Source organism: Dipodomys spectabilis, unplaced genomic scaffold (genome assembly GCF_019054845.1).
Source record: "Dipodomys spectabilis isolate Male_0828 unplaced genomic scaffold, ASM1905484v1 ptg000307l, whole genome shotgun sequence".
In the NCBI taxonomy this organism is placed as follows: Eukaryota; Metazoa; Chordata; class Mammalia; order Rodentia; family Heteromyidae; genus Dipodomys; species Dipodomys spectabilis.
Window position 1 is genome coordinate 2,086,494 of NW_024870984.1, and position 21,079 is coordinate 2,107,572.

General features: G+C 38.2%; 1 pseudogene; it reads left to right on the plus strand.

Annotated features, from left to right (window-relative positions):
* The first annotated feature begins 19,614 nt into the window (after positions 1–19,614).
* LOC122127686 lies at positions 19,615–19,714 on the plus strand (annotated as a pseudogene).
* The last annotated feature ends 1,365 nt before the right edge of the window (positions 19,715–21,079 follow it).

Below are 21,079 nucleotides of genomic sequence, written 5' to 3' on the forward strand. Positions count from 1 at the left end.
GACACTTTTCCTGAGCAAGGCAAACACTGCACCACTTGATCCACAGCGCCACGTGGGCTTTTGTTGGTTCATTGGAGATAACAGTCTAACAGGTTTTCCTTGTCTAGGCTGACTTTGAACAGTGGTCTTCAGATCTCAGCCTCCAGAGGAGCTAGGGTTCCAAGTGTGAGCCACTGGCATCTGGACTATTGTTTTTGACAGTCTTGGGGCTTTTTTTTCTCAAGGCTAGCGCTCTACCACTTGAGTCACTCCACATCTTCTGGCTTTCTGAGTATGTGGCACTGAGGATTCAAACCCTGGCATTCATGCAAGCTGAGTGAGCTCTTTACCACTAAGCCACATTTCTTGCCCCACCATTACAATTTTATCCCTCAACTTGCCTATCCTCAAGAAAATATTTCTGACTATAAATCATCTAAAGAGATCACTATAGTAAGGTGTCCAAAGGTAAAACACAGCTCACACTTGAGTGAGACTCTACACGTGAAGACTGTGACAAATGTCTCCATTTAATTATGTATCATGTTTCAACACTAAATATAATATTAATGAAAAATGAGTTATAATGTCCTAAATTATTGTGTATAATTTTATAATGTATGTTCAAAATGTAATAAATATTATGTGTATAATAAAACAATAAATTAATGACTCAAATAAAAATAAAATACAAAATAAATAGTAATCATAATATGTAGTAAACATACATATGTAAGTATATATCATATATTACACATGTATAGAAATAGTTTTTCCATTGCAGGGCCTTCATTCGGGCCCTGGGAACTCTAGCCTGAATTTCTTTTCCTCAAGGACAGTGAGATTCGCCTTCACCCATGGTGCAAAAGAGTTACCTGGACAGTGAGATCAAATCCCAGCAATGGCAGAAATACTGGCCCCAGTTCCAAGACTGAGACTTAATTTTTTTTAATGGAAGCAGGTATGTTTATTCAGTTTCATACTGAACATTAAACAAAAATACAGTGGAGAATTTTGTACAGCTATTCAGATATCCTTCCTTTACCCCTAAAGTGCTTCTCTGAGAACTACATTGTTTCTTTTTTTGTACATTTTTATTGTAAATATGTTGTACAGAGGGGTTACAGTTACATGAGCAAGGTAATGAGTACATTTCCTATTGAGCACTGTTGCCTCCTCCTCTGTATTCTTCCTACCATACCTTCTCTCCCATCTCCACAACTACTCCCCCTGCCCTGGTCAGCGACTTATTTTTTTTTTATTTTTGGCTTGGCACAGGGTTTGAATTTAAGTAGTGAAAATGCTGCACCTTCCCACACATTGCTACAGATTTACCAAGACCCTGAGTTCAAATCCCAGGCTAGGAAAGAAAACTGGCAGAAATTCCAAAAAAGAGAGCTTTATTTTTTAATTTAATTAATTAATTAATTAATTTTTGTTTTTTTTTTTGCCAACCATTTGGCTTGAACTCACGTCGTGGCAACTCTGCCTTAGCTTCCATCACCCTAGGCTGGGGTGCAGCATCTGGACCCATATTAGATCAGGGGATCCTAGGACCAGAGGGCTTGCAAGAAGAAAAAAAAAAGTTGGAAAGCACAAAAAGTGGTGAGCTGCAGAGGGCTGGAGGGTTTTGCGATTTTTTCTTTGCAAGGTGACTATCCTGGGTCTTAATTGCCTGGTTGCAAACTGGAGCTGACCTGCCATTGCTGAAAGCTGGCGGGCTATCAGGGAAACCATAGTCCAACCTGTTAACATAGGTTTCTGGTTCAAACCTGTGGGGACACCTACCAATGGCAGGAGATCGCAAGGGACTTGTTCCTATGCATACGAATAACAATTGAAAGAGTAGTTCATGCAACAGTTGAGTCTAAAATTGGATGCTGCCCACCCATGTATGGAAATATAGATCCTTGGTTTAATTATGAATTTATGACTATATTGTCCCCCACCAGGGCTTGATCTCAGGTCCAGGGAATGGCCTAGCTCTTAGTGGCTATAGGCTGGTGTGCTCACCATGACCCTTTCACCAATTGGGTCTGCTAGGCCTTGAGTTCAAATCTTTGCACAGCCAAAAGTTCATTCTGATGTGAGAATCCAATCGATCTACCTGTTTTCATCTCCTGTGAAAGTCCTGGGTCTCAGAGAGGATGGAGAATGCTATATAGGCAACTCTACAGCCATAAGAACAGGTTGTTATCCATGTCATCACAGTTATACCTATCACCATACTCAGTAAAATACACAATATGAAGTACACCGAATGCAAGATGCTGTCCAAACATATATGTTAATATAGATCCTATGTTTAAATAATTAATTTATGGCTGTCATGGGGGCACCTTGAGGATCAATGTCAGATCCTGGGAATGGCCTAGCTCCTTAGTTGCTCACAGGCTGGTTTGTTCACCTTGACCTATTCACCAATTGGTCCTGCTAGGCCCTGAGACAGATCCCAGCACTACCAATAAGTGGATCATGAAGTAAGAAACTGAGTGCGAAAATTATTTTCCTTTTCTCTCAGAGTCCTGGGTGTTAGGCATGATGGAGAACATGTCTACAAATCTAGATGCTATGTAATAGTATATCATCAATGTAATAAATGGAGTGGGTGTCATCGTAGTAAATAAAATCAATGGTAAATAAATGAATAAAAAAATACAAGGAACAACCACACCAAACATGTATGGACTGAACATCTATAGGTAAGTATACATCCTATCTTTACAATGTATATAGATAATATGCTTTCCAGAGCTGGGGCTTGAATTCGGGCCTAATGAACAGACCTGACTTTCTTATCTTCAAGTATGGTAAGATTCCCCTTCATCCACAGTGCTGCAGATGTACCCAGACCCTGAGTTCAAACCCAAAACCGGGCAGAATAAACAGCGCGAATTGCAAGCCAGGAAGCTCATTTATTTTTTATTTTATTTTATTTTATGCTCAGCACGGCACTTGAACTCATGTCGTGGCAACTCTGCCTCAGCTTTGATCACTCAAGGCTGGGATGGAGCCATTGGACCCACAGCTGCTCCTGGGATCCTAAACCCCCAGGCCTTGCAGGGAAAAAATGCACAGAAAAATGTTGTGAGATAGCTTTTTATGTTTTCTTCCTTTGCACGGTGACCCTCCTGGGTCTGAATGACACTGTTGCAAAGGGTACTTCACCTTGCATTGCTGAAGGCTGGCAGAATACCGGGGAAGCAATAAGCCCACGTGGCAAGGTAGGCCCTGATTTCGAATCCCTGTCCTGACACAACCAATGCCAGGAGATACTAAGAGACTTGTTCCCATCCATAGAAATAACAATGGAATGTTATCAATGTCACGGTTGAATAAGTTGATTGTAAATGATGCTTCTATAAAATTAGCATAATTTTAGGAGGCTGATTGATTTTATTTAATATTATGAAGCATTAGAAGAATACTATCACTTACAGGAACACAATAATTTCAAGACACTGATTGATTTCATTAATAGCTTAAGGATGAAAACAATAACAATAATTACATGGAAGCATAATGAATACCCAAGAATTGGTACAAATGTAGTCTATATAAGTGAATAATGGACAGACATCTCTGGCATGCTATAAAGATATATATTTATTAGTATACTTCCATCTGTGTGACAATCTGTTCTTATTTTGTCAACCCCTGGGGCTTGATCTCAGGTCCTAGGAACAGCCTGTCAGCTCAATTTGCCCCAGGATGGCGTGTTGACACTCACCCATTCATGAATTTGGCCTTGTAGGCCATGAGTTCAGATGCCAGCACTCCCAAACAATGAATCGTGGAGTAAGAAACTGATGTTGACACATGTTTTCCTTTACTGTGAATCTTCTGGGTGTCAGGTATGAAGTGGAATACATATGCAGACCTATATACTATGTATTCAATGTAATCAATGTTCTATGTGTCATAATAGTCAATAAAATAAACGGTCAATACATGATTAAAACAAAAAATAAAATGAAAAACTCCACTGAATGCAATATGGAATCAACATATGTATATAAATATAAATCATATATGTAAATTGTAGGATGTTTTCTAGTGGTGGGGATCAATTTCAGGCCTAAGGAACAGACTTGAATTTCTTGTCTTCAAGGAGGAAATCTTCCCCTTCCCACACAGTGCAACAGAGTTACCCAGACCATGAGTTCCAATCCCAGTCTTGGCAGAAAAAATGGCACCTTTATAGTATATGAGGTCCAATTCTTCGGTATTTCATTATGCCTCCATTTTATGAATGTGATTGTTTAAATGCTTAATAAAGTATTAATTAAAATCGGTCAGTGTCCTATAATATAATTGTGCATAGAATAACTCAACAACTGCTCATTAATTCATGACATTAATCACATTCCATTGGTAATCATATGGATAGGGATGGATTTCTTAGGATCTCCTGCCATTTGGAGGTGGCAGGACCAGGATTCAAACTGTGGGCTCCAGCTCCCACCACTTAAACCCGAGGATAGGGAAATCATAAGGCTGTCCAAGAACATCAGCAAGACCAATGATGAGGCAGGCAGCAGTGGCTCTCAGCAATCCTCCTTGTTACTTACAAGGCTGTGATGGGAGGATCAAAGTCATCCTAAGTAGGAAAGTCCTTGAGACCCCTGACCAACTTCAGTGCCAACAAAACCAGAAGTAGAGCCGTGTAGCTCTTGTGGTAGTGGTCTAGCCTTGAGCAAAAGCAGCTCATGGGCTGTGCCCAGATCCTGAGTTCAAGGTTTGGGACTGACAACAAACAGACATACACAAGAATCTGTGCAGCCATCTGACTAAAGCAGGTCACGCTCTTGTGCCCAACTGAATTGGACATAGTTCCCAGAAAATGTGGCTGGGGGAGTTGCTGTCATCTTGACTGCACATGCTGCCTGCATCACAGGATTCTGGCCACAACCCCATTCTTTCATGTTTCTTTCTGACCAACGGAATACAAGAATTGTGGCCATGCCCACATTCCATGCTGCCCTGTACCCCCGGGATTCCCTCAGTTGGTTGTCACCACTACCAGCAGTTGAAGAAGTTAGAGGTGGCTGAGTAGTGAGCAAGAGACTTGAAGCTACTTTGGAGTAGGAAATTGATGTGCCCTCCTGCTTCCCAGTCCGCTCCTCTGCTTCCTCCAAGGCACCACATTTCAAACCTCAGGTGTTGGCAAGCTTCTGGTAAGCTTGCAACCCTGACCTGGTCCCGGACCCTGGTCCTCTGCTCTGGACCTGAGTGTCTGCAATGCCCCCTCCATTGCTGCTCACTCCATCATGAGCATCAGCCAACAACTTTTCCCAGCAGCACAGGTGAGTGGCCACCCAGTGGGCCTGCACCGTGCGACACTCGTACCTGGAGACGCCCCCCAGGTCCCAGACTTGCACCTCCCTCATACCCAACAGTCCAGCCAGGGCTCTGCCACTAATGCGCCAAAAGGGTAGGGGGTGGGTGTCAACCCGGGGATCCCACCCCCATCCCTAGCGGCCAATGTCCTAGGAAAAGGGCAGATGCGGTGATGGGTGAAGAGGGGGCGCCACATCGTGTGCAGAGGGGGCGCCACATCGTCCCTGGCCTGGAGCAGTGGGAGACACAGAGCCATGCATCTGCACCCTTTTTCTCCCTAGTGGGAACGTGGTGGCTTTAGTCAAAGGTGGGGAGCAGCACCTCCACACCTGCCTTCTCTGGTCTTTTCTTTTTTTCTTTGCATGAGGGTTGTTGGATGCATAAGATAGACACCCCCATTGCTGTTTGAGCCCTTGTCTTCTGTGCTTGGTCATCCTTTCACCTGAAGAGGGTCCCAGAAAAGCCCAGGAAGGAGGTGAAGGGCGCTGGGGGTCAAAGCAGAAGGTGAATATTTGGGAGGAATACCCCAACCCTCCTCACACATACACCTGGCCTGTTCCCTTACCCCTCAGCTGTAAACAGTTCTCACAGGATCATCACCAGCTCTGCCAGCATGTGCTGGTGCTCTTGTTCCATTTGATCTCCTCGTCCTCCCCAAGAATCCACCAATTAGCCCAGGAGCGTGTAGGTTAGAAGTAAGGAGTATGTCGATGTATGTAACCTTAGGACTCCATCCATTTCCCCCCACCCCTGGTCAGACACCCCTCTGAGGTCACCATGACCCTCTGCTAGTTTCCTTTTCCAGGCTCTGAGGAGACACCTGTCTCAGGACTCCTTCACCCAGCATCCTGGCCTAGGGTTTTGGTGAATGTGGAGTCAAGGCTGGTTGTTCCCAAGGGGGAGGATCTGGCCCTGGAGAAAGGGAGAGGCGTGGTGGTGCTGTTTCATTTGAGTGGTGCTCCCCTTGGGTGGGAGGCCCTGGTTCTCTCAAGGGAACCTCCATGCTCCAGCTTGTACATTGTGCCAGATGAGGAACGAACAGAAGCACTTCTGAGTCGTGTGTGTGTGTGTGTGTGTGTGTGTGTGTGTGTGTGTGTGTGTGTCTGTGTGCATTAGAGAGAGAGAGAGGGAAAGAAAGAGAGATCATCTTTCTACTTGTACATCCTGACAGTGCTCAGGTGAGTGATCAATTGGCAAATTTCAGGTGCTGCATGGATGAGTCTTCTGTCACCAGTCTGGATTTGTGTGTGTGTAGAAGTGGGTTGCAACAAAGATAGTCGGACCCTTTGGTAACTTTTCCTGCTATCTTTGAGGGCTTCACAGCTGAGGTCTAGGGGCCTGGAAGGGTAAGGTGCTTGAAGGGGACTCATCATCATTAAATTACAAGACCAAGGGATTTGTATGCCCTGGAGCTGTCTACTCCCTTGGGTCTGGTTGGTGGCAGTGGGAGCTTGAGAGGACCTGGGAGTGTGTCCTACAGGGGGTGGTTTCCCAGGGGGAGAGATTGTGTGGCCAGAACTTAGTAAGGATCTGCACCCTGCGAGTATGGAGTGCACCAGCATAGGTCAGAATCCGGGTCTTCTCACCATGATGTCTGATGGGTGACGCCAACCCTATTTTAAATCTTGACCTGTGCTATTCAGATCTCAGACTCCTGAGTAGCTAGGATTATAGGCATGAGCATCTGGCACCGGGCCTCGGATTCTTTTTGGTATATTAGGGTTTGAACTCAAGGCCTTATGCTTGCCAGTCAGGTCTTCCACCATGTGAGCCAAGCCTTTCTGTCTTGGGCATTTCCAAGATAGAGAGTAATATATGGTCAGGCTGGGCTGGATCATGGTCCTCCTATCTGTGACAGGCATGCTCCACCAGGCCTGGTCCTCTGTCGTTGGGATAGTAGACATGTAGCACCATGTTCAGGCATCGCTTTAGATGGATTATCTCAAACTCTTAGTGCACGGCAGCCAATTCTTGACCACAGGCCAAGCCTGGGTTAGGCCTCAACCATTGGACCTCAGTCTCCTCTTGGGACAATTGTGAGGAAACAAGGGATTTATACAGAGGGATCTCTGGCATAGGGCACAGAGGGAGCGGCCATCAGATACCATTCTTGGCAATTCTGTGAGCAAATGAAAGGAAGATACCTGGAAAAGGCTCAGGTGGAGCCTGTTATTAATCATGGAACAGCTGAGGGATTGTGAAACAAAACATAGCTCTCTTTCATCCTTACCTTATCCCCATAAGGAAGGGGATCCTTCACTGTGTTCAGTTTTGCAGCTGGGGATACAGAGGCAAGGAGAAGCCAGGTGACATACTCATGACCTCCAGTTCACAGGAATCCTGGCCTGACTTCTCTGCCATGCTCCCAGGGACAATGAGTGCTATTATTGTCAAGAAGTCCAATTCTTGTCAGTCTGGGTCTTGAACTCTGGTCCTGTGCGCTGTCCCCAAGCTCCTCAGATCAAGGCTCGCACACTACTACTTAAGCCACAGCGCCGCTTCCAGTTTTTTGGTGCTTCTTTGGAGATAAGAGTCTCACAGTCGTTCTTGCCTGGGCTGGCTGTGAACCATGATCCTCATATCTCAGCCTCCTATGTAGTTAGGATTAGAGGTCTGAGCCATGGGCACCCGGCTTAAGTGTAATTCTGACTTTCTCTCTCTCTCTCTCACAGGAAATGGTTTAATGCGTGCTGGAGGAGGTGGCCCAGCGTCCCCATGTGGCTAGAACCCAAGGTGGCCCTCTCATTCTGGAGGTAGGCTGTGGGTTAGGAGCTGTCTTGCTCAGCCTGTTTAACCAGGTCCGTGAGGTAAGCCCCTCTGTGCCCTGGCTAGACCATGACTGTTATTCACTGTCCATCCAGCCTTACTGGACTTAGTATTGTTTTGTATGTCATTTTCTACCACCTGGCCAAAATTATGATACATAGTTATGGAATGAAAATGTAATGCCATCTTAAGAAAGTCATTTAGGGCTCTGGGAATGTGACTTCATGGTGTGGTGATTGCCTAGCATGCATGAACCCCTGGGTTCAATTCATCACTGAAAAACACTGAAAGTGGTGTTGTGCCCCAAGTGGTAGAGTGGTGGCTTTGAGAAAAAAAAAAAAAAAAAAAAAAAAAGCTCAGGAATAATTCCCTAGCCCTGAATTTAAGCTCCCTGGACTGTCAGAAACAAAACAAAACAAAACAGTTAGTAAACACAAAATAAAGAACACATACTTGGAATATATAATTGCTCCTTCCATATTGATACCTGACAACAGTCCCTAATTCATGCATTTTGCCTATATTAGGATACTGTGTTGAAAAAAAAAATGTTTTGTTCATTAGATCACTGCAGTTAATGCCAGGAATGTACTTAGATGTCAAGGGAAGGTGAATTCTGGAAATTCAAAGATTCCAGGCTTTTGAGAGGTCACTGCTAATCACAGAGAAGGCTAGTCTAAGTGAGATTTGGAAATCTTTTTGGTCAGTCATGGCACCAAAAAGGCAGAGGCTAATTAACAGTTGTGATAGAAGAGAAGGAATAACTCCAGATGGAAGGAATAAATGATAGTAACTAACGTATACCAGAAACTGTCCTAGGGAAATATTTTTGGTTATTGAAGAACTAGTTATCAACTAGGCTTATACCTCATTACCTTTAACATTCTAAATCTCTTAGGCTAGTTCTTAATATCTGTGTGATAAATGTATCTCCTTCTATGCTGTTCTTTCATACCTGATCTCCTTTGCTTTCTAAAAATCTCAGTCTTTCTATATTACTCTATGAATATTGTCTAATACTAAATAACACCTACACAGATGGCATAGGATGCTAATGTAAGAGTCCCATAGCTCATGAGTCATTAATATAACAACATGGAAAAATGAGGACATATTTATTCCTACCCCAATTTTTCTGAAAAGCTGCAATGTCATCATTTGATTCAAATTTCCATTCTTTGTCTACATAGTGTCATTAAGTACACATAAATGCAAATATGAGCCAGGTGCTGGTAGCTTAAGCCTGTAATCCTAGCTACTCAGAAGGATGAGTCCAGAGGATTGTGGTTCAAAGCAAGCTTTGTCAGGAAAGTCCATGAGACCCTTATCTTCAATTAATCACAGGAAACCCAGAAGTGGTGCTGTAGCTAAAGTGATAGAGTGCTCAAATTGGGATGAAGAGGTGAGGGACAGCGCCAAGGATCAGAGTGAAAGCACCATGACCAACAAAAAAAGTGCAAATATGACTTTCAGTTTCCCCAAAAGGAATGACAAGGTCAATAGTAATCTTTCCAAGCATAAAAAATAATTCCAAAATGATTCAGTACACCTACTTTTGCTGAGTTATTTAAGTTATGGCTTCTTTGCTGGGAATATTCTTCTCTTTTAAAAATTGTCATATATTAGCTTTATAATAAACTTCATCGAATATTTCTTTTTTCAAAAGAGAAGTCCATACTGTTGATCTCACTTGTCTTTCTTATTGTCTTAGTTCAAAGCCAACCCAGACAGAAAAGTCTGTGAAACTCTTATCTGTAAATAAACACTAAAAAAGCCTAAAGTGGAGTTTTGGCTCAAGCAGTAGAGTACTATTTTTGAGGATAGGTTGGCAAGAAAGACAACTGTTCAGGGACAGAGTCCAGCCTCTGGGTTCAAGCCCCAGAACCAGGGCAAACTAAACAAACAAACAAACACAAACAACCCCCGATATTTCTTTGGGATTCTCCTTAAAGGGATACTGGTCTGAGAAGAGGCTGCTTATGCCGATCATACTCACATGATCCTGCTTTTTTGGAATTCTTATTGCTATGGAGAACTCAGGACCAGACTAAAGGAAGTGATAACTGACTCCTGCAAAAAGAGAATCATCTCAGGGGTGAAATATCCATCCATAAGAGACTTTTAAACCTCCATGTCTTTGTTTCTTTGCAGTAGAACAATTTTAAAACAATGTTATTAGGGGATGGGAATGTGGTTCAGTGGTAGAGTACTTGCCTTGCATGCATGAGGCCCTGATTTCTCAGTACCACATAAACAGAAAAAGTCAGAAATGGCGCTGTGGTTCAAGTGGTAGAGCACTATCCTTGAGCTGAAGAGCTGAGGGAGAGCGCCCAGGTCCAGAGTTAAAGCCACACAATTGGCAAAAACAAATACAAACTAACTAAAAAAAACAACAATGTTAATTTCTTTTATTCTATGCTGGCCTTCACATGGCATATTATTATCTTTTGTAATACTCTCAACTAGAAGTTTACAGACAGGTTTATATGAATAAAAAACACACTGGAAAAAGCAAGGGACAAAGTTTCCTTAAAGCCTTGGGATTCTTTTCTTGTAAAGTAAAAAGGAAAGCAGAAGTTAATTTGAACTCTATCATTCCTCTATGTTCAATTCCTCTCCTGGGATCAGTTTCCACAAAGTCCAGTAACAATCATTGGTGCTTCTTGAGGTCTAAGGAATGTTTTCAGGCTTCATTGAACTAACACAAGGACACTTTTGGACATGACATAACAGGTGTTTCAGAGAAAACTTAGTAAAGAGAAAATATATTTATATTGCTTATAAATACATTATCCATGAGTTCATTTAGTTCAAACTTCATAATTACTCTGCAAATTAAGCCAAATTTTAAATGGGAAGAAGGTCCTCAGATCATTCTTTTTGTGAGTGTATATGCTGTGCATTATTTCCCTAGTGCACATGAGTTAACAGTAAGCGAAACATTTGCAATAATAGGAGAAAGAGAAGTTCTGTGTTTAAGTATAAGGGTTCAATACACTATAGAAGACTACAAATAAGACAACATCAAAACAATAAAGCCAAGTCCAGTATGTAGATTTATGGGAGTGTTCCTAAGTGGAATATGAAGTATGAGGCTTTTCCCTTTCTAAATCACGCTTGCTAATCGCACGAATTTTTAAAAGTAGAATGGAAGAATAATTCTGGTTCCAAAGCAAGTCAGTTATAAGGGCATGGATTTAACTGGAAAAAAAGTCCATCTTGAGAGAGCAGGGATTATAATAGCAATGAACTAGTGGTTAAGATCACATTTCTTTTTCTTTCCTTTACTTGCATTTTGTTGTTGTTGTTGGTCTTGGCACTTGAACTCTGAGCCTGGGCGCTGTCCCTCTGCTATTCAGCTCAAGGCTACTGCTCTACCACTTGAGCCACAGTGCCACTTCCAGTTTTCTTGTAGTTAATTGGAGAAAATAGTCTCTTGGACTTTCCTACCTGGGCTGGTTTTGAACCCCAATCCTCAGATCTCTCCACCACCTGGCGTAAGATCACATTTCTAACAGTGTACACTCAGCATATGCAATGTATATGTTCATTTATCTTTCTATGAATTTTTGAGTTAAAAATCTGGACTACAGCTTAGACTTTTCACTCACAAAAATGTTTGTAGTTTAAAAGTCGATACTTCTGGAGAAATAAAACCTATGAATGTAAAGGAGTCTGGCAAGTTCAGTTTGCATGCAGCCTGAGCAGAACAGTCTTTGCCACACTACCAGCCAAAACCTGGATTGGAAGAATGTCTCAGGTGATGGAATACCAGTCATGAGCAAGATTGATGAATAAGAGCTTGAGGCTTTTGCATACATACATACAAACACACACATACACACAGAGGCACTTATATGTGCACACACAAATACAGAAATGAAACAACTCTTAGAATATTCAGAAAAGTTTTAAAAAAGCAATAGAAAATATGTCCTGAGTAAGAATTAAGAGATAAATTTTAATATTAGAAAGTCCTCAAGTGAACTTTCTTCAAAAAAGTTTGAGACTATTACATAGGTAGGGACGAGGAATAGTAAGAGAGTTAAGTAATTATTATTAAAAGGATCGAATGAATCAGAGATACCAGCAGGTGCATCTGAAAATGATCATATCCTGTGTGAAATTTAGAAGATCTTTGAAAATAGTACATAAACACTCTGAGCAGTCATTCTAGTGGATAATATCATTGGAGAAGTTCAGATTTGCTAGTCTATGTCTAGATTAAATAAACCAACAATCCATGGCAGGGCAATGTGATACAAGCTTGGAATTCTAGTACTCAGACTAAGGCAGGAGATTAGAGAGTAGAATTAAATAGTGATACTTTCCCTGGACCAGGTAGTATAATTTTGTCTAATAAAACAAACCAAACAACAAGAAAGGAATACACAGTTGGAAGTTTGGGCTAATTTTGTCATTATGTTTTGAAAAGTCAACATTCCTATTGAAATGTAACTCGTATATAATCTTCAGTTGTGTTTTAAAAGCTCTCTTCATTACAGAACATTCCCAGATTCCAAATGGCTCATGATTCCCACCCAAAATTTGAAAAAGTAAGTAAGCATCATTCTGTTGGATTCCAAAGAAATGACGAAGGATTACAAAATCTTAAGCCTAGAGAAATAGCAAAGTTCATCAAATGCAGGACTTTGTAGATCTTGCTAAATTAGAATTTAGAGTTAAAATAAATATTTTAGTTTTGTTTGTAATTTAATATTTTATAGGGTGCTACAAAATTCTTTTTAAGTAGAGGGTTTAATTGACAAATTCACAAATGTTTCTGGCATTCTATTTGCCTAGAATATGGTTTCAAGAGAGTTATATTTAGATCTTAGTTAATAGATAATTCCAACAGTTCATGTATAAGATGATAATGTATATAATCTAGACAGAGTTGCCAACAAATCAATATTAATTTATAAATATAGAAAAAAATTGCAATTTTTGAGGGTTTTGTATGACATTGTATGAAGAGAATAATTGTGTGCCATCTTCTTTCTTCTACCTATAGGTAACACAGGAAGCAAGTTCCTTAATTACCTGCCTCTGTATACAATGAGAAAAATGCTACATTTGGGATTTGTTTTTGTTTTATTGGTTTGTCCTAGGGCTTGATATCTGGGCCTGTAAACTGTCTCTGAGCCTGTTTATAATCAAGGATCGTGCACTACCACTTCAATCTCAGTGCCACTTGTGTCTGACTTTTTCTGAGTTTATTGGAGATTTCAACCATAATCTTCTGACCTTAGCATCCTGAATATCTGTGATAGTTTAAAAAGTATAAAAATGAATAACATTTGCAAGTGTTCTGATCTCAAGAATCTCACTAGGGGAAACATGATGCAACTCAGTTTATTGTAGTATTCTTTCCAGAACAAGGAGTGCATCACATTATCAGAGGTGTAGTATTTTTCACAATAGAGATAAGCTATTCATGATGTGAATTAAGGGAATTTTAAGGTGCACTTTACAAGTTGGAAACTATTGGACTAGGATGACTTTATAGCATAAATCTTGGGATTGATGGTCATAGAAATAATAGCTTACTCTGATAAAATTTGCTTACTCTTGAAGAATTAATTACAGATGCTTCATAATTTTTTCCTCTTCGAGAATGTGGCTATTTTTCTGTTGACTTCTCAATTTGTAACACTCCATTGGAAACTGCATCTATTGCAAAATTACATAACATGCAAACAGGTACTGTTTTGAATATCTCAGGTATGGAATGTTCAGAATTTGAAAATGAGTATTTATTAGTCATAGGAATTTTGAGGAACATATATATTCTGTCCTCTTAATAACTTATTTACTTTTAAAAGTTATGGGTTTCCATAGAATTAAACTGTTTTCGGTTTTTTTATGAGAAACTACTATATTTATTCTTTTTTCAAAATATTGGCAAGTTTATTGTGAAAATATTGTCTAGTTGGATAACATTCAAGTTGATGACTCTCTGATAAAAAGGAGTAATCCATTCAAATTAGATGCCAAATAGTATTGATTTTTAAAAAGTTGCTACATAAAATGAAGAATAATATTTACTTTAACAATACAGTGAAATTATATTTTATGCAGCTTATTTTTTAATTTAGTTTTATTGTCAAATTGATGTACAATGGGGTTCCAGTAATTGTAAGGTAGTGAATACATAACTTTTCAAACTTGTTACCCCCTCTTTCATTTTTCTCACAGTTTTCTTTCACCTCAATACTCCTCACAAGTTGTAATGTACATTTCCAACATATTGTCTTGTGAGTAATGCTATTGCATTGTCTTCCCCTTTGTCCTTTGTCTCGCCATTTTGTTGTTCCTCTTCCCTTCCCTAATTAAGTTAAATGTATACACAGGCTACCAAAATCAAATAGAGCCAAGGACAAACCATAGGGGTAAAAACCCAAAGAAAATAGAAATCACATAGTACATTAAAAACAACTGCAAAAAAATCTCTGTTTCCATATCTTGGAGTTCATTTTGCTCAGCATCAGCTTATATCTTCATATAGACACATAAAGCCACTGGAAAATAATAGGTGCCTGGACACTATATCATGTGAACAACATGTTAGAGTTTTTGATGGTAAAGGTTGAATTAGGATTGGGGAAAACGTGATTTTGATAAAGGGATTTCAAAAGAGTTAAAAAATTATGACAGGCATATTTTAATTGTTCAAACTTTTTAACAACTTAGCCTATTAAGAAAATTGCCTGGGAAAATAGGCTTTCATGCAAATAAAGCTATGGAGACTTAGTTGAGAGGGAGAAATGTGGGTAAAGATAGCTCATTTTCACAATAAACAAACAAACTTCAGAAACCTTACTGTAAATCCTGTAGGTTCCCTTGAGAATTGTCCTTACCCAGGAAATATACTCTGACTGTGTGAAATTCAAAGTTCTTAGAAAAACCTAAGATATCAAAATTTGTGAATCGAACTTTAATTACCAAAATTATTCTTTGAAAAAGATAATTTGGGTCAAAATATTTAGGCAGAAAGTGCCCTCCAAAATGAAAGAAGGTATTGGGTTCACGCTTTTCTGTTTGTAACACTTTCCCCAATGTCTTTGCACGTGAAGCACTGAAACACAGAAAAAAAATCTGATTGGATACTCCAATGATTACACATTTCTAAGCAGCTCACAAAAAATAATATTCTTATCAACATGAGGTAGTGAAGATTTCTCATTACATAAGCCAAAAAGTTTGGGATCAGAAAAGAATTGAGAAAATTGAAAGGGTAAGCAAACAATGTTCTTACAAGCCCTATCTAAGCATATTGACTTCAGCAGTGGAGGGGGGCCAGAAATTTTGATGTAGATTTTCTTAATATTTTTGCTACCTAAAGTGATTTTACAGAGCCTATATGGCTCACTACAATGCAGAATAGATTGAATGAAGACAGGAAAATAAATTCTACGTTCAAATGAGGCAACTTCAAAGAGTTTTAAAAGAGAAACCATGAAGATATAGAGGGGCGGGTTGAGGAGGTTATCTTATAGACTTTCAGCTTCACTGGACTTGAGGCCAAGAAGCTGTGCTTATTGGAAATCAGGCAAGAGCTAAGAGGAGGACATAGATTTAGGACTTACAAGCATTGTCTTTTGTAACAGACACTGTCACCCAAGGTATGGATGATTTAACTCTATTCTTTTCCATACATCTTGCTGAGCAAATGCAAGACCAAGAGAAAAATAATCTATTGAAATATTTTTGCAAAGTATAACTTCACTGATCCTGATATGGTATCTAAGGAGAGTCCTAAAAGAGAACATAAAAGTGGAATATACTTTGGTTTCCTGTAAGCATCTTGTTAGCAAAATATATCTTTGAGGTTAGAAGTGATTGAACCAAAAAGTAGTGGAGTACTTATTTTTGTGACACTTTAGACACAAGAAGACTTTCAAGGTAAAAGAAAAAAAGTATAGCTAAATATTTGTGATCACAACTTCTTGGACTGGTTTTGTGGAGACAAAGTTTTACATTAGAGTTTGTCCTCATTAACATAGATGTTGGTTTTTTGTGGCAACCAAATGCAACGGTGAAGTTTAATGGACTCTCTTAGACAAGTAAACAGCATGGTAGAAAAAATGGCAAATAATATTTAGTAAATTAGTTTGGTTAATTACTTTGCCAGAACAAAGAATGAAAGATATAATTCAAAATCACTTGACTTAAAAGTTTGAGGAAAGAGTAGTGAAGAGAGATGAAAGAAAACATAGAGGACTTTTCTGTCTCCAGTGGAGTAATGGGTTCTTGATCTTGTTTCTTCCATTCTATCTTCACAAGCTATCAAGGGTGGCTGAGGACTGGATTATCCATTGCAGACAAAGAGAACTCACAGAAGAAAATATTTGCAGCAGATGTAGGTGATTCTTAACCTTAGACAATCTATTTAAATCTGTTCAAAATTCTCTGCTACCCAAAACTGCCCTCTTTGAACAGCTTTGTTTCCTTTTCCCAACACTACCCTTCATTGACTATTTAAAATTTTGAGAGGTCACATTCATCCTCTCTAGAGATTGCTGTTTGGTTGTGATTTTTGTGTGTTTTTGTATTTTGTTGTGTTTTCTAACTAAATTACAAAAGGTTTTGCAAGTGTATTACAAAAATATGTCCATCTAATTGTCCAATGCTCCTTGATCAGAGTGACTCCTTCTATCATTCTCAACCAACCCCTTCTCCAAGATTTATTTCAGATTTACCACTTCCTTTATCACATGTGTACATTGAGTATTCTAGCTGTACATGCCCCTTGTTCCATTTTTCATTCATTCTATGCCTTTACTATTATTCCTCTCTGGTTTCAACTTCCTGATAGTCATTCTGTTAAACTGTCTGTTAATATTTTGAAAGGTTTATATACATTCCACGGAGTTTCAATCCTGCATATACTTGAACTGATGTCAGCTTATATTTCCATAATTAATTCATCTGCAATAACAATTTGCAAGACTGGAGATGTGAAGCACCTAGACATGATTTTATTCTCATCCATTTGGAAGATTAATCTTTAGTCAACAAGAAAGTTTAAATATGGCTTAGAATATATTCCTAACTACAAAATTTTATAAATGGCTTTGTAAAAAGGTTTGTGATTATTTTATTTTACATGGGATAATATTTTCTACTACCTATAAGTTTTGGAAAAAGAAGAAAACCACGATTTACTACTATAGAGGAATATGGTAGAAACAGAAGACAGATTTTATGTTTGTCATATCTCTGATGAGTACCCATATTCATGACTTTAAGTCATATTTCTTACTATGTTAGATAGATAGGGAAAACATAAAACAACATATGATAAGGCATCTATTTGTGACTTTTCAAAATGTACCTTATTAAGTGATGAAACTTACTTTATTAGCTAGTTTTGGGGTTTGTATTATGGGAGGTTGTTCTATTTGACACATTTCTGGAAGGCACCTACTGAACAACACAAATGGTGGGTGGTACTATTTCTACACTTTAATGAATGGTTGAACCTGCTTGGCATTAGTGCTGGATAAATAAATCAACTCTATTGTAATTTGCACCCTAAACTTGAAAAATTTGTAATGTCACTATCGTCTACTTGTCAAATGTTATTTTGGTGAGTGTGATTTTTAAAAGATTATTTCAAAAGGAATCTGTTTTCAGGAGATTAAATGTAGGTTGTCATTTGTTTGTGAATGATAACATTTTTATACAACAGAACCAAGTTTTACTGAAGTACCAGTATTTTGAAGCATTAACGATATTCTCAATTAATGTTTTTGTGAATTATATTTGACCTGAAGTCAAGTTTTCCTAGCCTTGGTAGACTAATTATGGATCTATTGTTCTAGGAACTAATTTTTTGGCTTACTTATGCTGGACAGAAATCTTTCAGTAATCATCAGAAGAGGGGTATTAAAAATAATTTTGTGACATTTGTGATCTTGGTCACACATATGGGCTGGTCATTTGTTTGAAAGTTTGAATTACTGTACTTTCAGATTTTGTGATCTCATCTTTCATTTTAAGTTGCACTGCATTTCACAATTGCAAACTGCTAATTCCGGTGTCATAAGGAATTGAGATGGATTTTCAATTACTTTCTGTTGACATGTTTCATGAGTCTAGGTGAGAAATCTTGCCCTTGTTATCTGATGAAGCAGATAACTGGGACCTGGGATCCTAGGACCCATGGGTCCTGCAGAAGAGTAATGCATTTTAGATATCATATCATAAAATTTGGGTATAATCAGTAGGAAGGCTTCCGAAATTGGAGAAAAATATTTTGGAATCAGTGAGTTAAAACAATAAACAGAGCAGCAGAGTATAGTCCCTTATAGATTAGAGGAAAACAACAATTTTTTTTTACAATGTGAATTCAGAAGACCAAGAACACTTAGAAGGTATCAAAAGTTTATACCAAAGACATTGCATTGATACTTTTTATATTCAAATGTACATTCTAAACCTTATTATTTATATTCCAATCTATTTATTGAAATAAATATTTATTTATTTGTCAAATTATCAATTAATTCTAGTAAGTTTCACTGTGTGAAATAAAATATTAGCACGTATAAAGATAAAATATGTAACTATATTTAATATAAGAAAAAGGCACATGTTTTTCAATGTACTGTTGTGGTTAGGGTATCAAAGGCAACTGTGTTTTAAAGTATTATTCCATTATTTCTACCTCAGTGTTGGTAGAGTTGGACCTAAAGCTTTACCATTTGTAGATTTACAGCCTAGAGGCAAGAGGAAACAATGTGATAAACATTACCAATTTAAGGCCTAATATCAAGGAGAAACATATAGACTTCTCTTGTAACTATGAAAATATTGGGTGAAAGAAAGGCAGTAGTGTAAATTCCTGCCTGGTTGGATGGTAGACTGGCCAGGACATTAGGTAATCATGCATGTCAAAACTTTTTCACCTTCTTGGCTTTAGCTACTTTTGAAATATTAGGTATAAGAAACAATTATATTTTGATAAAATACCTTCTAGTCTAAACGATTCTGTCTTAATTGTTCATATCTCTATGATCCTTTTTAACTAATATTAGTTTTGTTCCAGGAAGACAATCTATGCTGTCAGGGTAAGATATTCTGGTTGGTCTGTTGCTACATGGAAGAAGAGTAAAGGGTCAGGTAGACATTTGTGCCAGTAAGACCTCATTTAGGAATTTTAAGCTGCAGAAGTTTAGAAGGAGCTCTTAAGCAAGGCTTGCTTTGAATCCATTAGCTCCACAAAGATAACTCAGTTGATAAATAAGTACTTGAAAAGCTATCACCTTTGGACCTAGCTATAAATGCTTCAAAGTATGATCAAATTTAAAATGAAAAAGACTTAAAATAGTCATTGACAAAAAAATTGCAAATGTGAGCAGTCGACCAAACAATATGTTTTTTCCAATATACACAGAATTTTAGAGAAATAAGATCAATAGCATTTTTAGGAACAATAAGGTTTCCTGGTTACAAAAAGTCAACTAAGGATATATGCCTTTATAAAGATTGCATCATTAACTACTTAACTTTACAGGATACTACATGCTTCAGCAGCACATTTACCCAAATTACAACAATATAGAGATTATCATGGCACTTGCACAAGGATGATATGAAAATTTGTGAAGTATTCCATATTTTTCATTCTTTAGATGTAAGAAATGAAAAACAGTTATTAAAAAATTGATTACAAAAATGCAAGTCATTATGTCAAAAATGAACTTTACAATTTTGGTGCGGGGAGGAGGCTAGTGAGGAGGATTGAGTGGGGGGGGCAGAGGGAGGATGGGAAGGGATGGGAAGGGGAAACAAAGGAGGAAGCTACAATGCTGGATAAGAAATTTACTCATTATCTTGCCCATGTAATTGTAACCCCTCCGTACAGTATTTTCACAATAAAAAAACTAAAAAAATACAAATGTAATAACACATATAATTCATTGAACTGAAAGTTAGTTAGACATCAGTGTATTAAATCCTCACCTTAGAAAGGCCTTTATATAGCATAATCTTTACAAAACTTTTGAAAGTAGATAACATTGTCATTTTATCCCAAAGAAGTAAAATACTATAAGGACTTAGGTAAAAAAGGAATCATAAACTTTTTCTATATGGAATGCTATCTGAAATAACACATTTATTAATGAACCTATATATTATAAAACAATGTAGAATTCAAAATATTATATCTAGGAGAGAATGAAATAGATTATGGACATTATACAAACAAAATACAGATTATTTTAAATTATACTTTTTTCAGACAAGCATCAGAAATATTTTCAGTTTCTGTACTACTCATTTCAACAGATAAGTTAAAATGATTTCTGATTTAAAAAATCACAAACTCTGCAGAAATCATTATAGATGTATACAAACAACTCTTGAATACAATTTGACATCAAAGTCAGGCAATTCACTTAAAGAATACCATTGAATCCATGAATTTTTAAAGTAAGATATTGCTGTTGCTCTGTATTGTGAAAATATTTTGTACAGACACAAAGATGGATTGGCATTTTTGAAAATTAAGAAACTTAACCAAACCATTATGACTTAGGAGAACAATTTTTACAGCCTTCCATAACTTCAACGAGGTAGTGATATGTATTTATTCTTTTGGCAATATTAAATGCAGTTTCTTTCAAGTTGTGCTTCAGACCTGGTTTGACATAATGCTTCAATAGAAGGAGATCCAGCACATCTTTGCTATTTCTATTCCAAGCAGCAAGATGCAAGGGGGTTAAGAGAACTTTAGTTTGGGCATTGGTATCTACATAGTGATGAACTAAGAAAGAAGCCACTCTTGTATTATTCAACATATAAGCACTGAGCAGGGGTGTCCAGCCATTCACAGTAATTGCATGAATATCTGCCTTGAGCCACCAACTCATGTAGGATTCCTGATGAAGAGAGGTATACTCATCATCATCCCTAGTATTCACATGAGTGGCCTTTTTGGAAAGTAGTCTCTGCACTGTAGTATGCCGATTACTTTCAGCAGCCC